General features: G+C 39.2%; 1 pseudogene; it reads left to right on the top strand.

Moving 5' to 3' along the window:
• The first annotated feature begins 7820 nt into the window (after positions 1-7820).
• LOC136243500 (pre-mRNA-processing factor 6 pseudogene) lies at positions 7821-10292 on the top strand (annotated as a pseudogene).
• Positions 10293-14409: the final 4117 nt, after the last annotated feature.

The following is a 14409-nucleotide window of genomic DNA, read 5'->3' as shown; positions in this document are numbered from 1 at the left end:
AATGGAGCAATGAGCTATACTCTAAAGGAAAAATCACTTGTTATACGGATTAGTAACGTATTTTAGTTATTTAATGCAGGAGTATTCAATGTAGACTCACTTTTTTAGCAGAAATCTTCACGTTTGAAATGTGCGTTGTGCTTTTAGAAAATAATGAATAATAAATAATAACCGCCCGCCCGCATCAAATTTTCAAAAATCTGAGCGAGAAACTGGTAATCAAGTTTCATTGGCCTAAAGTACATAAAAATCCTTAAATAGCTCACTACACACTGTTCTAATACTGTGACTGCTTTATTAGAGTGACTGCTCTATTAGAGTATCTCGATCTTGGTATACTAAAAATTTTTGGAGGGGGGGTCAAGAGCCCCCTTTGCCCCGCCCCGATCCTGACTCCCTGCTCCCACCGGCTATAATTAATCCAAATCCTGACTCAAATTCTCAGGTATTTAATAACTCTACTAATAACCCAAACTCAATTATAAATAATGTATCAAATGATCTATTGTAAATTTCTGTAGTGTTACTAACAAACGAACCGCAACTTGAAGTTTTTCTAGTTAGCCACCCATGCAATATTGACATCATTATAGGGACAGAATCACATTTGAATTAAACTCTGAGGTTTTCCCCAAGTAATTATCAAACATACAGAAAAGACAGAAACACTTCTGGTGGTGGTGTGTTTATTTCCATAAAGAGCTCTATACCATGTACCCAAATTAATGACAATTCAACTATTGAAATAGTGTGGGCTTACATTCATCTTGACAAGAACAATGACTTTATTGTTGGCTCCTTTTACTGTCCTCCTCACTCAAGTGATACAATACTTGATGACTTACAGTCTTCCATAGACACGATTAAGCAAAAGTACTCTCACACTCAAATCATTCTTGGAGGTGACTCTAATTGCCCAGGTATTTACTGGGAAAATAGTACTCTAATAAATTCATATGTATCATGTCACTTTCATGAAAAACTTATTGACTTATCGCACAACTACCAACTGTCTCAGTTAGTCACCTTCCCTACAAGAGCTCAAAATGTCTTAGACTTATGCTTTACTACTAATCCTAATTCTGTAATATCATGCGAACCATGCACTTCCAGGCTTGAGTGACCACGATGCTGTTTTAGTATCCATCAAGATTCCTAAACGTGTAATTAAACAGCATCCCAAAACTGTTTACCTTTACAAGTTAGCTGACTGGGAAAAAAATAAGAGAGGAATTATCAGACTTGTCACATGATTACTTTGAAATAAATCAAGCATCACCCCAAAGCTTAGATGAAAATTGGTCCTTCTTCTTATAAAATTTACAAGAAATAATAAACACTCATACTCCTACCAAGAAATTAAGAACAAGAATTCACCTTCCCTGGCTGTCTTCTGCTTTAAAACGACTCATACGTAAAAAGCAAAGAGTTTATAGAAGAGCAAAGTGTTATTGTCAAGATAGTAACTGGAATGAATATAAATCACTACAAAACTGAAGAAGTAGATCATAAACTAAAGTACCAACACAAATCCTACCTGACTAATATAACTTCATCACCAGACAGTAACAAAAAGTCTTTATGGCACTACATCAAGTCACAAACAATGGCATTAGTACATTAATAAATGCTATAAATGGTCATATCATAGCCAATCCTGTGGAAAAAGCAGACACCCTCAATCAACACTTTCAGTCTGTCTTTACATCTGAAGATAATAGTAACATTCCTGACAAAGGTCCATCCTTATTTCCATCTTTACCTACATTTGAGATTACCGAACAAGGAGTCTACAACCTGTTAAGTACCTGTGACACATCCAAATCCCCAAGACCTGACTCCTTACATCCGTACGTACTGGAGGTCACAGCTGCTGAGTTATCTCCCATTCTAACTCATATCTTCAAACAATCACTAGAATCTGGTGAAGTCCCATTACAATGGAAGCATGCTTATGTTACACCAATTTTTAAAAAAGGTTCCAAAGCTCATCCAGGCAACTACCGTCCTATCTCACTCACCTCAGTAGTTTGTAAAACAATGGAGCATATCATAGTAAGTCAAATTATGAAGCATTTGGAGGACCAGAATATCCTTTCAGACAACCAGTTCAGATTTAGATCAAAACATTCCTGTGAGACTCAACTAGTCATTACTATTAATGACATTGCAAAAGATATTGACGGAACCTGCAAGTTGATGCTACTATATTAGACTTTTCTAAAACGTTCAACAGAGTAGCTCATTCTAGACTTCTCTGCAAATTGAATTACTATGGTATAAGAGGACTGTCTTACGTACAATGGCTAGAGTCCTTCCTTCGTGGTCGTACCCAACAGGTTGTAGTAGAAGGTTCTAGATCTTCTACATGTCAAGTTACATCCGGTGTTCCACAAGGTTCCGTACTTGGTCTTGTGTTGTTTTTAATTTACATTAATGATATTGCAACAAACGTCAAGAGTGGAATTAGATTATTTGCTGAAGACATTCTACTCTACAAAACTATAGCTACACCCAACAATCACAGAATGCTGCAAAATGACTTAGATTTCCTAACACAATGAGCTAACAACTGGCTGATGGAATTTAACATTCCCAAATGCAATATTTTACAATTTACAACCCACCACAATAAAAGCACTTTTATGTATAAAATGTCTAATATTCCATTGAATATTGTATCAGAGTACACTTATCTTGGTATCCGCCTTCATCATACACTATCATGGGAACCTCGTGATAACTATATTTGTGGAAAGGCAAACCGTCTTCTTGGTTTTCTGAAAAGGAATTTATATAATGCCCCAATACAAATCATATAACTGCTCAGCCATCTGGGATCCAGTTTCCTTATCACTAAACAACAGTCAGCAAATTAGAAATGATCCAACACCGAGCTGCAAGGTTTCTTCTTAACAAACCATGGCACAGATCCAGTCAACAACACAGTATTACAGATATGCTCAATTACCTCCATTGGCCAAGTTTAAAAAGTAGGAGAAGGAATGCTAGACATATCTTACTATTCAAGATTGTGAGAAACTTACTGGTGCTACCAAATCGTTGTTTACCTCTGCCAACCCCTGCATCATATACTTGTGCCAATTATCCCCTCAAATTTGCACAGATGCAATCCAGAATTGATTTATACAAGTATTCTTTTCTACCAAGAACAATTATTGATTGGAATAACTTGAAAATTGATAACATTGACACAATTAACCTTGACACTTTAAGAACATTATAGATAAGCTAAACAATTTGTGATTTGTGGTGGGCTTTGCTAGTTAATAATTAAGTAAATTAATAAAAATATACATGCTATCGTTTCAAAATTTGGAGAAGTTACTTCAGACGTTATCACCTAAAAATTATGGGAAATTCAGGTTGCTAGGGGCAACAGTTATTATTATTATGTGCTATAAAGCCTTATTGTGAAATTTGTCTATTAACTTACTTAATTTCTAATCAAAGGGGCAGTCTCACCAAACTGATGTAATAGCTATCATATATGATAGATATTTCATTGTTAACCCAAAGATCTAGCTATATTCACCCCCAAAAACCTTGAAAAAGGTGAAAATCTGTTTTCCTGAAGAGGTAATATCACTGGACAACAATAATTGATGATCTCTGTGTGTTAAACTTTTTTTTTCCCTTTCCTTCAATCATGGGAGTAGCTAGCATGCAGAATTTATCACAAATGACTTCACTCATCACCAGCAATGATAGTATTGTGTTCAACCTAAATTAGTGCCTTGTCTGGTCTGGTTCTTCAGATCCAGGACCTTGCCATTGTCTTACAACAGAGCAAGTGTGTGTGTGTGCGTGCATGTGTGTGTGTGTGCATGTGTGCGTGTGTGCGTGTGTGCGTGTGTGTGTGTGTGTGTGTGCGTGTGAGTATATATATGTGAATGAAAGGGAGTTGATAAATGGCCATGGATGGCAGTTCAAGTTGTTTTTGTAGACATAGTTGTGCTACATATATAGCCTAAGATGATCAGCCATGCATAGACATTGTTTTAATCATGCAAGGTGCATGGTTTTATTAAGATCACTGGCTGGCTACATCATACAGAGGTGATCCCAAAAATTTGGCATTTAATAAAAATTCACTGTTAACAGTACTAATTATGTTTTACAAATCTGTTAATACCTACTATTACTTTTATAGCTAGTAGCTATTTCTTTACTGTGTATGGAAGAATGGCTAGTCGGATAGTTACATGTGCACTGCACGTAGTATAATGAATCAATGTCACTCAAAGTTTCATATTATTATTTCTGTGTTAGAAAATTGATCATAGCAAAAAAAGCTATACTGTATACCTTTCCAGCAGGATGTATACAGATACCATCCATTAGAGGTTGAGCATTGTTACCTATAATTTTGCTGATTTGCAATCACTTCCTAAATGTATTAGACTTTAATGGAGATCTAAATCAGCAAAAATTTTCTCCCTTGAAATATTTAGTCCATACGGTATAAGGTATAAGCACTCAGTAACACTTCATTGTTTGCCTCTCACTGTATAAAGCATTGAAATACTCTAACACAGCAGTCACGTAACTATCACAGCTGCAGCTGAATCTTAATTTTTTTCTCCTGACAGTTAGTTAGCTTAAAGCACTGTGTTTGGTCAATGTCAGCTAAGAGTTTGAGTTATTTATTTACAGACTACAGTCACATTTTAAAACTTATGTTGTAGTGTAAACAGTGGGAGAGTGTAAACACTTTATAAGTGCTTTCATTCATGCTGTGGTCATAACCATAGGTTTTATATGTTATAGATTATGAGAGAGTAAACCAAACACACACGATTACATCTAGCTATACCTCAGACTCATGTGACTATATTGATGTCCAAAAAGCACAGTACAGACATGGCAAGGAAACTATAAAAATAAAGCTATAGCTACACCAGTATTCTACATCTGACTGACTGTTTATCACTCCAAATTGATCTCAACTCCTTATCACAATGGGGCACCAGATCTGTGTGTTTTAATCCTGATAAAAGTGTGTTCATGAAAATCACCTGTAAACATCCCATCATGTACAACTACACCATTAATGATATCTAGCTCTATCAAAGAAATTTCATCCACTAAATATTTTGGAGCTACAATCATAGTCCACAGTACTCCACACGCATTACCAACATCACACCCAAGGCTCTGTCAGTCAAAGCATTCCTACAGAGAGTCCTGCTCAACTCGTTATAACGTTATGATATGACCAATTTTACTCTGTCTGGTCCCCTCACACCAAAAGAGACATTCAAACGACTACAGAGGCAATCTGCCAGATTCATCATAGCTGGCTTCTCACATTTCAGCAGTGTAACCAACATGCTCAGTGACCTTAATATTCCCAGACTAGAACAGTATCCCTCCTCTACAAAATTGTTCATAATCTCATTGATATATCTCCTGTTGATTTAATCCCTGTCACTTCTAACACCAGAGGACATTACCAAATATTTCATCATATGCAAGGACAAATCAGTACAGTAACTCATTTTTCCTTAGATGAATAAGATTGCAGAACTCACTCCCAATCCAACAACAGTCACTACAATTTTTTAAAGTACCAACTGAAATTATTATTACTTTCCGCTACCAATTTATTAGTAGCCCCATAATCAATCATATATCGAGAGAGAGAGAGAGAGAGAGAGAGAGAGAGAGAGAGAGAGAGAGAGAGAGAGAGAGAGAGAGAGAGAGAGAGAGAGAGAGAGAGAGAGAGAGAGATGTCTTGCTTTGTTAAGACAATATACAACATAAGTACAGTGGTCTAGACTCAGGGGTACCATGCACTGGGTAGACAGTACAGGAGCCCTGGCAAGACTTACAGTATTAAATTACAATAATAATTATGGCATGCAGAAAAGTTCAGTTTAGGCAAACTGATAGATCCCAGTCTGGGGAGGCTCTAGAATTAATGCGAGCAGCCTGCTCAAATAGGGATTCTTTATCAATTCACAAGCATTGGCTACTTAGGCAATTGTGTCCGGCATAAAGCGGCCTAAACAACCAATCTTAACAGATAAGCCAGAAAGCCGGCTGAAGATCATATTGTAAACAGCTATTCCAATCTTCCTTTCGAGTTCTAGCAGCCAAAAGATGTTGCTGGGTATTGGTGGGGGATAGTTAGTTCGAACAAACAGATCGGATTATTGGAAACCAACACCAAGTCAGGAATGCAAAGGGTAGAGGAAAGATTGGTTGGGATGGTGCTAGGGGGACAGACGCTAGTAAGATATCCTAGAAGGTCAGCATAGAGTATAAAAATGTCAGGTAAGTGCTGTTGGAATCCATGAGCAAGAATCGTGTTTCTAAATATACGTACCTGCCTTGATCAAGAGCAACAGGACATCCAGTCAAGATATGGTTTGTTGTGGGAGGGCTAGCAATGATGTATAGCCAGGTTCATATTTACAAATGTACATTAATCCTCAAACTGAGGCTGCACTAGACATTTTTGGAATTAAACAAATAAACTGATTGCTTTACAGGGGCAGATCCAGGGTTTGGTAAGGAAGTTCACCTAGTCTGGCTGCCCTTTGCAATAAGAAGAGGGGTGCACCAGGCATACTGGCACCAGGGTAGTAGACATATACAGCAGGGGTCACAGCCCCCAGGAGTACTTCATGGTCTGCGTTGATCAAGAGTTGTAGGGATCAGTGACAGTCATAAGTAGTTCAGTTATGAGCCAATTATCATATACAAAAAACCATGTGCATTTTATCTGCAAAATTCCTAAATGTACCCATGGGATGGTGCTGCAGAGTTTTCATATTATACTAAGCAAAAAAAGTGTGGAGGATTCTTAATAGTGTGATTACCGATGTAGTGACTGTTCTGTTAGAGTATTTGACTGACTCGCGTGGCCAGATCGTTTTCTTTCTTTTGTGTTGGGGGGGCGGGATCGATTCTACTGCGCAGCTATGAGTTTCCGGATTGACTGTTTATTAGTGCGAATGACGTGATCCTTTTCTTTACCCGCCCCACAAAAAGGCCAGTGTCTGGAAACATCAGAATCAGCGGCGGAGGAGACACCTTTATTTAAGGGGGGGGGGGGTTGGGGTCTAGCTTGGTGATGCCATGGCCTAACTCTAAGTCGAAGACCTAAAAAAAAAACAACCTGCTGACAACAGCTGCCCAACTAAATTTCTAATGAGATACTATGCCTTGCTCCTCTGAAGAATACTGTGACTGCTCTATTAGAGTATCTCGAATTATTGATGCTATTGAGCTAGGCTCTCGGAAAACCATAGATAATTTTAAGGGGGCTAAGCCCCTACATAATCTTTTTGACAGGGGTACAGCTTAGGCTCCCCCTTCTCCGCCGCCCCTGATCAGGATCAGAATTGTTAACTATTGCACATGATGCACCTTTTGCAGCCAGATAGCTAGATCGTCACGTTTACGTGTAAAAGTGCAGGCCGCGATATTTCAGTGGATTCAGTAGGCCGGTCAGTGTAAACAACTCCCATGCAGCCCCAACCACTGGCACCTTGTCCCATGCGGGTTATTGGGAGGAAAAGTCTTTCCTAGGCCAACCAGCACCGTCAGGATACGTGTCAGGTCTTGGAAGAGGCGCCACAGGATTCACGACAAGTTCAGATATTGGTCCTGCAAGAGAGGCTCATGGTGTACCGAACAAGAAACTTAAGAAGGACGATGGTGAAGATGATGCTGATGAAAATGAGGAATTGAATGATTCTAGCTTTAACGACTTCTATGGTTATGAAGAGAACCTGTTTTCATCTGGTCCTTATGAGAAAGATGATGAAGAAGCTGATGCAATTTACACCTCCATAGACCAGAGAATGGATAGCAAGAGGAAGGAAAGAAGGGAAATAAAGTTGAAAGAAGAAACAGCGAAGTACCGTATGGAATGTCCAAAGATACAACAGCAATTTTCAGACCTAAAACGAACATTATCTACAGTATCAGAGGAGGAATGGAATGCCATTCCAGAGGTGGGGGATGTATGTAACAAGAAGCAGAGAAATGCTGCATTGCGACCAAATCAATACACACCTGTACCGGACTCCATTTTGAAGCAGGCTGCTCTGTCCACCACAACCTACACTTCACTGGACATTAGACAACAGAGATATGGAGGATTTCAGACACCACTCTCAGGTACTATGACACCTGGTTTTGTAACTAGTACTCTGAACCAGATTGGAGAGGCAAGAATCTCCATGTTGGGTAGTAAACTGGATCAGGTGTCAGATTCAGTATTAAGACAGACGGTGGTTGATCCCAAAGGTTACCTCACTGCTCTGAATAGTGCCAAACCACAAACTGGTGACATCAATGATGTGAAGAAAGCTCGATTATTATTCAAGTCAATTACCACAACCAATCCTAAATATGGACCAGGCTGGATAGCAGCTGCCACTCTAGAGGAGATAACAGGCCACTTGCAGGTAGCCAGGTGCATCATTATGAAGGGAACCGAGTTTTGTGCTAATAATGAGAATTTGTGGCTAGAGGCAGCCAGGCTACATCCACCAGAGAAAGCTAAATTAGTGATTGCTCAAGCAGTGAGAAGTATTCCACAGTCTGTAAAGATCTGGATTAAAGCCACCGAGCTAGAAACTAAGACTGCTGCAAAGAAGAAAATTTTACGTAAAGCTCTTGAGAAAATCCCCAACTCGGTCAGGCTATGGAAGGCTCTTGTTGAACTAGAGGATCCAGAAGATGCTAGAACCCTTCTTAGTAGTGCAGTAGAGTGTTGTCCCCTTAGTGTTGAGCTGTGGCTGGCACTGGCCAAACTGGAGACTTATGACAATGCTCAATGTGTGCTGAACAAAGCTCGTGAGAACATTCCCACTGATCGACAGATATGGATACATGCTGCTAAATTAGAGGAGGCCAATGAAAATCATCAGATGGTGCCCAAGATCATTGAGAGGGGTGTGGCTAGCCTGTTAGCTAATATGGTGGAGATCAACAGGGAGCAATGGATTAAGGATGCTGAAGGGTGTGAGCATAGTGGTAGCATGTATACCTGCCAGGCTATCATTCATGTCATTATTGGTTATGGTATTGATGATGAAGATCAAATTGACCAGTGGACAGAAGATGCCAAGAGTTGTGTGAATCATGAGGCATACGAATGTGCACGAGCCATCTATGCTCATGCTTTGCTGAAGTATCCTAGCAATGAAAATATCTGGGTGACAGCTGCTTACTTAGAGCATAGTCATGGAACCAAGGAATCTTTGGAGGCACTGTTAGCTAAAGCTGTCACTCACTGCTCAAGAGCTGAAATATTATGGCTAATGTTAGCCAAGTCCAAATGGCTTGCTGGAGATGTACCCTCAGCTCGTTTTATATTGGCACTTGCCTTCAAGGCCAATCCAAGCAGTGAAGAGATTTGGTTGGCTTCAGTCAAGTTAGAGAGCGAAAACAATGAGTATGAGAAAGCAAGGCATTTATTGGAGAGAGCTAGAGTGAATGCTAGTACATCTCGTGTGATGATGAAATCAGCCAAACTGGAATGGCAGCTGAACAACCTTGAGATTGCAAAGACATTACTTAATGATGCTCTGGTCAAATATTCTGACTTTGCCAAGCTTTGGATGATGAAAGGTCAGATTACCAAGCAGGAGGGGGATGATAATGGTGCCAGAGAAGTCTATATTCAAGGCATCAAGAAATGCCCCAAGTCTATTCCACTTCGTCTCCTGCTCTCAAGACTAGAAGAAAAAGGTGCCCATTTGACAAAGGCTCGTTCAGTGTTGGAGAAAGCTCGTTTGAGAAATCCCCAGTGTCCTGAACTTTGGCTGGAGGCCATTAGGGTTGAAGCACGAGGAGGAAACCATAGTATAGCTCTGACACTGATGGCTAGGGCTATGCAGGAATGTCCCAACTCTGGTATTCTCTGGACAGAGGCCATCTTTCTTGCTCCACGACCACAGCGCAAGTCCAAAAGTGTTGATGCTCTCAAGAAATGTAAGCATGACCCATATTTGCTTCTTGCAGTGGCAAAATTATTTTGGTCAGAATACAAAGTGAATAAAGCAAGGGAATGGTTGGCAAGAGCTGTGAAGAGTGATCCAGATTTTGGTGATGCTTGGGCATACATGTATCAGTTTGAACTACAACATGGAACAAAGCAGCAACAAGAAGCTGTGTTAAAGAGTTGTATCAAGGCAGAACCTCATCACGGGGAAATATGGTGCATGGTGTCAAAGAACATAAAAAACTGGTGCAAACATACTGACAAACTGCTACCAATTGTAGTGAAAACGCTCACTCTGCCAGTGTAGTTAATTTATTTCAATTGGTATAGATTTTCACTTCACATAACAGTGCATGTTACATACCGGGTATACATCAAATGAAAAAGTAACAAACTCCTTTTTTGATATTATGCAATTTGATAAACTTTAAAACATTCTGGTAGCCAAATGGGAGTGGATCATTGCTGCATGCACTGCAACCAAATTGTATATAGAACCAAGGCCTTCTTTAAAAATTTGGTTTATATATATATCAAGTGTGTCGTGCGGCCCAAGAAGCCGGCGCGCCACACCGTGAGTATATTAACAGGAAGAAAGAAAACGCAATTTTCACACCTATGTAGCTCTGTGGTCCCATATCCGATTGGAACCAAATTTGCTACAGACGTGCCGACCAGTTATGGGAGTCTACATACCAAATTTAAAGAAAATCGGTCCAGCCATTTCCGAGATACGAGCGAACAAAATTTCGTTTTAATTTCTTCGTTTTTTTCTTCTACTTCATTTCGCACACTTCGCAAAATCCGCCATAAAACACGAATGCGTACTCCAATCGGGCTGAAATTTGGCACACTTGAAGGGCTCATTAAGGCGGATCTCAGTACCAACTTTGGTAGGAATCCGATGGACATTCACCGAGTTATGATCAATTATTCGCGTAAAATAAGGTCGAAGGTCTGTAACGCCCACAGGGTAAACCCCTTGAAGGAATAAGTTGCAAATTGCTATGTAGATGGAGTAACCATCGTAGGAGTGCCTTTTTGTGGTTTGAAGAGAATCGAGATAAAGATCATGGAGATATGACACAAAACCCAACCTGTGTCACAATTACGCAATCGATTTTTATGAATAAAAAAACTTAGTTTTCACGCCTACCAGGCAAACCGCTTAGAGCAATGAGCTGAAAATCGGTATGTAGCTGGAATAATCATCATAGAAAGTCCTTGCAGTAGTACAGAAGAATCGGATTATAAACCACTGAGTCATGATTCGAAAGCCAACTACGTGTTGCAAATGAGAGATCGAGATACTCTAATAGAACAGTCACCCTAATAGAGCATTCTGCTACGTTTATAACTTACTCCATCAAAGAATTATATTACATTGCAAGTTATTCTGTAGGGAATTCAGCTACAACCAGTTAATCTGATAGACAATTCAGCTACAGGCATGTCACCGTAGAGAGTTCACCTAGAAACAAATCACCCTGTAGAGAGATCAGCTAGAAGAAGCCACCTTGTAGAGAGTTCAGTTACAAAGAAACTATGCACCATGCATGTAGAGAGTTCAGCTGCAAACAAATCACCCTGTAGAGAGTTCAGCTACGAAAAGATCACCCTGTAGAGAGTTCAGCTAGAAGAATTCACTCTATAGAGAGTTCAGCTGCAAATAAATCACCCTGTAGAGAATTCAGCTACAAACAAACCGCCCTGTAGAAAGATCAGCTAGAAGAAGTTACCTTGTAGAGAGTTCAGTTGCAAATAATCCATCATGTAGAAAGTTCAGCTGCAAAGAAATCACCCTGTAGAGCGTTTAAATCACCCTGCAGAGAGTTCGGTTGCAAACAGTTCACCCTGTAGAGAGATCAGCTAGAAGAAGTTACCTTGTAGAGCATTCAGCTACAAAGAAACCATCATGTAGATAGGTCAGCTGCAAACAAATCACTCTGTAGAGAGATCATCTACAAAAAGATCACCTTGTAGAGAGTTCAGCTAGAAGAAGTCACCTTGTAGAGAGTTCAGCTACAAAGAAACCACCATGTAGAGAGTTCAGCTACAGTACAAACAAATCCTGTAGAAATATCAGCTAGAAGAAGCCACCCTGTAGAGAGTTCAGTTGCAAAGAAACCACCATGTAGAGAGTTCAGCTGACCATGTAGAGACATCAACTAGAAGAAGTTACTTTGTAGAGAGTTCAGCTACAAAGAAACCATCATGTAGAGAGTTCAACTACAAACAAGTGACCCTGTAGAGACATCAGCTAGAAGAATTTACCTTGTAGAGAGTTCAGCTGCGAAGAAACCATCATGTAGAGAGTTCAGCTACAAACAAATCACCCTGTAGAAATATCAGCTATAGAAGAAGTTACTTTGTAGAGTCTTCAGTTATAAAGAAACCACTGTGTAGAGTGTTCTGTAATAAATATATATAATTTGTACATTTACTGATAAAATCAGAAATATTTAAAGTATTTAACATCTGCTTCATCTTTTCTTCTTCCTGTGGTAAAGAAAAGAAAATCCCCAAAGCCGGCCATAGGCCGGCTTTGGGGTATACAAACATAAAAAGAAGTGAAATCTAATCAAAAACAGCTAAGTTGTAAAAAAAGGTGCGGCCCCAAAAAGGCCATGGGGAAATCCAAGGTGGCGGCCAAGAAATGACTGTGATGGTAGGTTAATGGTAAAAATTTTAATAACAACAATTCAGGTGAATTTTGTGCCAAGACCAAATTCACCTGAATTGTCGTTATTAAAATTTTTACCATTAACCTACCATCACAGCCATTTCTTGGCCACCACCTTGGATTTCACATCTTTTTTCACCATGGCCTTTTTGGGGCCGCACCTTTTTTACAGCTTAGCTGTTTTTGATTAGATATATATAACATCAAGTTTATTTCATGCACACCTTAGTAATGCCATTGTGTATAAAACTCAAGGCAAGTATGACATGGCTTACATCTTATTATTAAGACACAATTAGTTTTCTGAGCGGCTTGTAGTGCATTTTCATATTTATGGTATGCAACTGTCATACAGTTCTCTTTGAATATGACAAAGGTCTGATATGAGGAGAAATTGAGGACAAGTGTCAGTGATAATTGGCTTATGCCAGCTAAGGTTTCAGATTCCAACTAACTGGCTTTTATATTATATCATGTTGTTTGTATCAATGCCCTATATTCATCACAATAAGAACATCATTCAATACTTTCACATGCAACAGTATGCTCTGACTCCCTGTAGTGCTAGGGGAAGCCCTGACAAATTCTAAAGTTAAGAATCTTATCTTTTTACCTCCAATATATCAGATTCTATATGACTGTTTTATTAGAGTATTTTGCATTGTTGTGACTTGATCACCGTAAAAATGTCTTCCTTCCTCAAAATGTATATTTAACCACTGTTGTTCTTACCCATTGTGGAGTAGACTATAATGCTTTATAGTGGCATTGCTGCTTTTAAAAGAGGCCCTTGAGCTCCCTGCATGTCACATGTGCTCAACAGATTTCACCTTATAATGGCTAGCCACTTAACTGATATAACACATCATAGTAAGAGCAGGGATTTTCCTGTAGAGATTTAGGAAGGTTGTTGTATAGGCAGCGAGAAGGGCTAAGAATTATAATTCGAAAACTCTAATAGAGCAGTCAACTGTAGCCTAATGGGACATTTAAACAGCTGAAGCCCTATATATAAATAGAAACTTATATCCCAGTGAAGTCATGCTTCAAAGAGATTATAGGAACTGTATTGCCTGATAATTTTAATGTGTGTGTGTGTGTGTGTGTGTGTGTGTGTGTGTGTGTGTGTGTGTGTGTGTGTATGTGTGTATGTGTGTATGTGTGTATGTGTGTGTGTGTGTGTGGCTTTCTAAATCTGTAGTGAAACATTTACATGTAGTTAAACAGCTATGATACACCCTCTTGACAACTCCAGAAATTTTGGTGACTGATTTCCAGCTCCGCTAACATAAAGGATGACTATTTTCAGTTTACTATTAATTTTAGTGTGATTGGTGTTTTCACAACCTATTCTTGAGAATAATTATGGTTGCATACAATCACTGTACTGGAGTAGTCAGTGGACTGGACTGGTGGACTGGACCACTGGACTCAGGTATACTATTTTCACATATTTTGGCAACATTACATTGAGTATAAAATATGCAGATGAACCTGTTACGGCCTGTTCATCTCAGGGTTGTGTGAGATTTACATAACAACACTCTCTTGGCATAATCATTGTATCATTCGTCTTACCTTGACTGAAGTACAGACCATACAGTATATGTGCATGTTGTTATATAACCTTGTATGCATCCTAAATACTCATCAAGTCAGCTAAATTAAGTAGTGACAGTTAACTGTCTTGCTATTCCATAGACCCATAGCTGATAGAAAGCTGCAGCTGGGCAATGTTGAC

This window comes from Dysidea avara, chromosome 13 (genome assembly GCF_963678975.1).
Source record: "Dysidea avara chromosome 13, odDysAvar1.4, whole genome shotgun sequence".
Taxonomy (NCBI): domain Eukaryota; kingdom Metazoa; phylum Porifera; class Demospongiae; order Dictyoceratida; family Dysideidae; genus Dysidea; species Dysidea avara.
The sequence above is the reverse complement of the archived record's forward strand: the minus strand, read 5'-3'. Positions and strand labels throughout refer to the sequence as shown.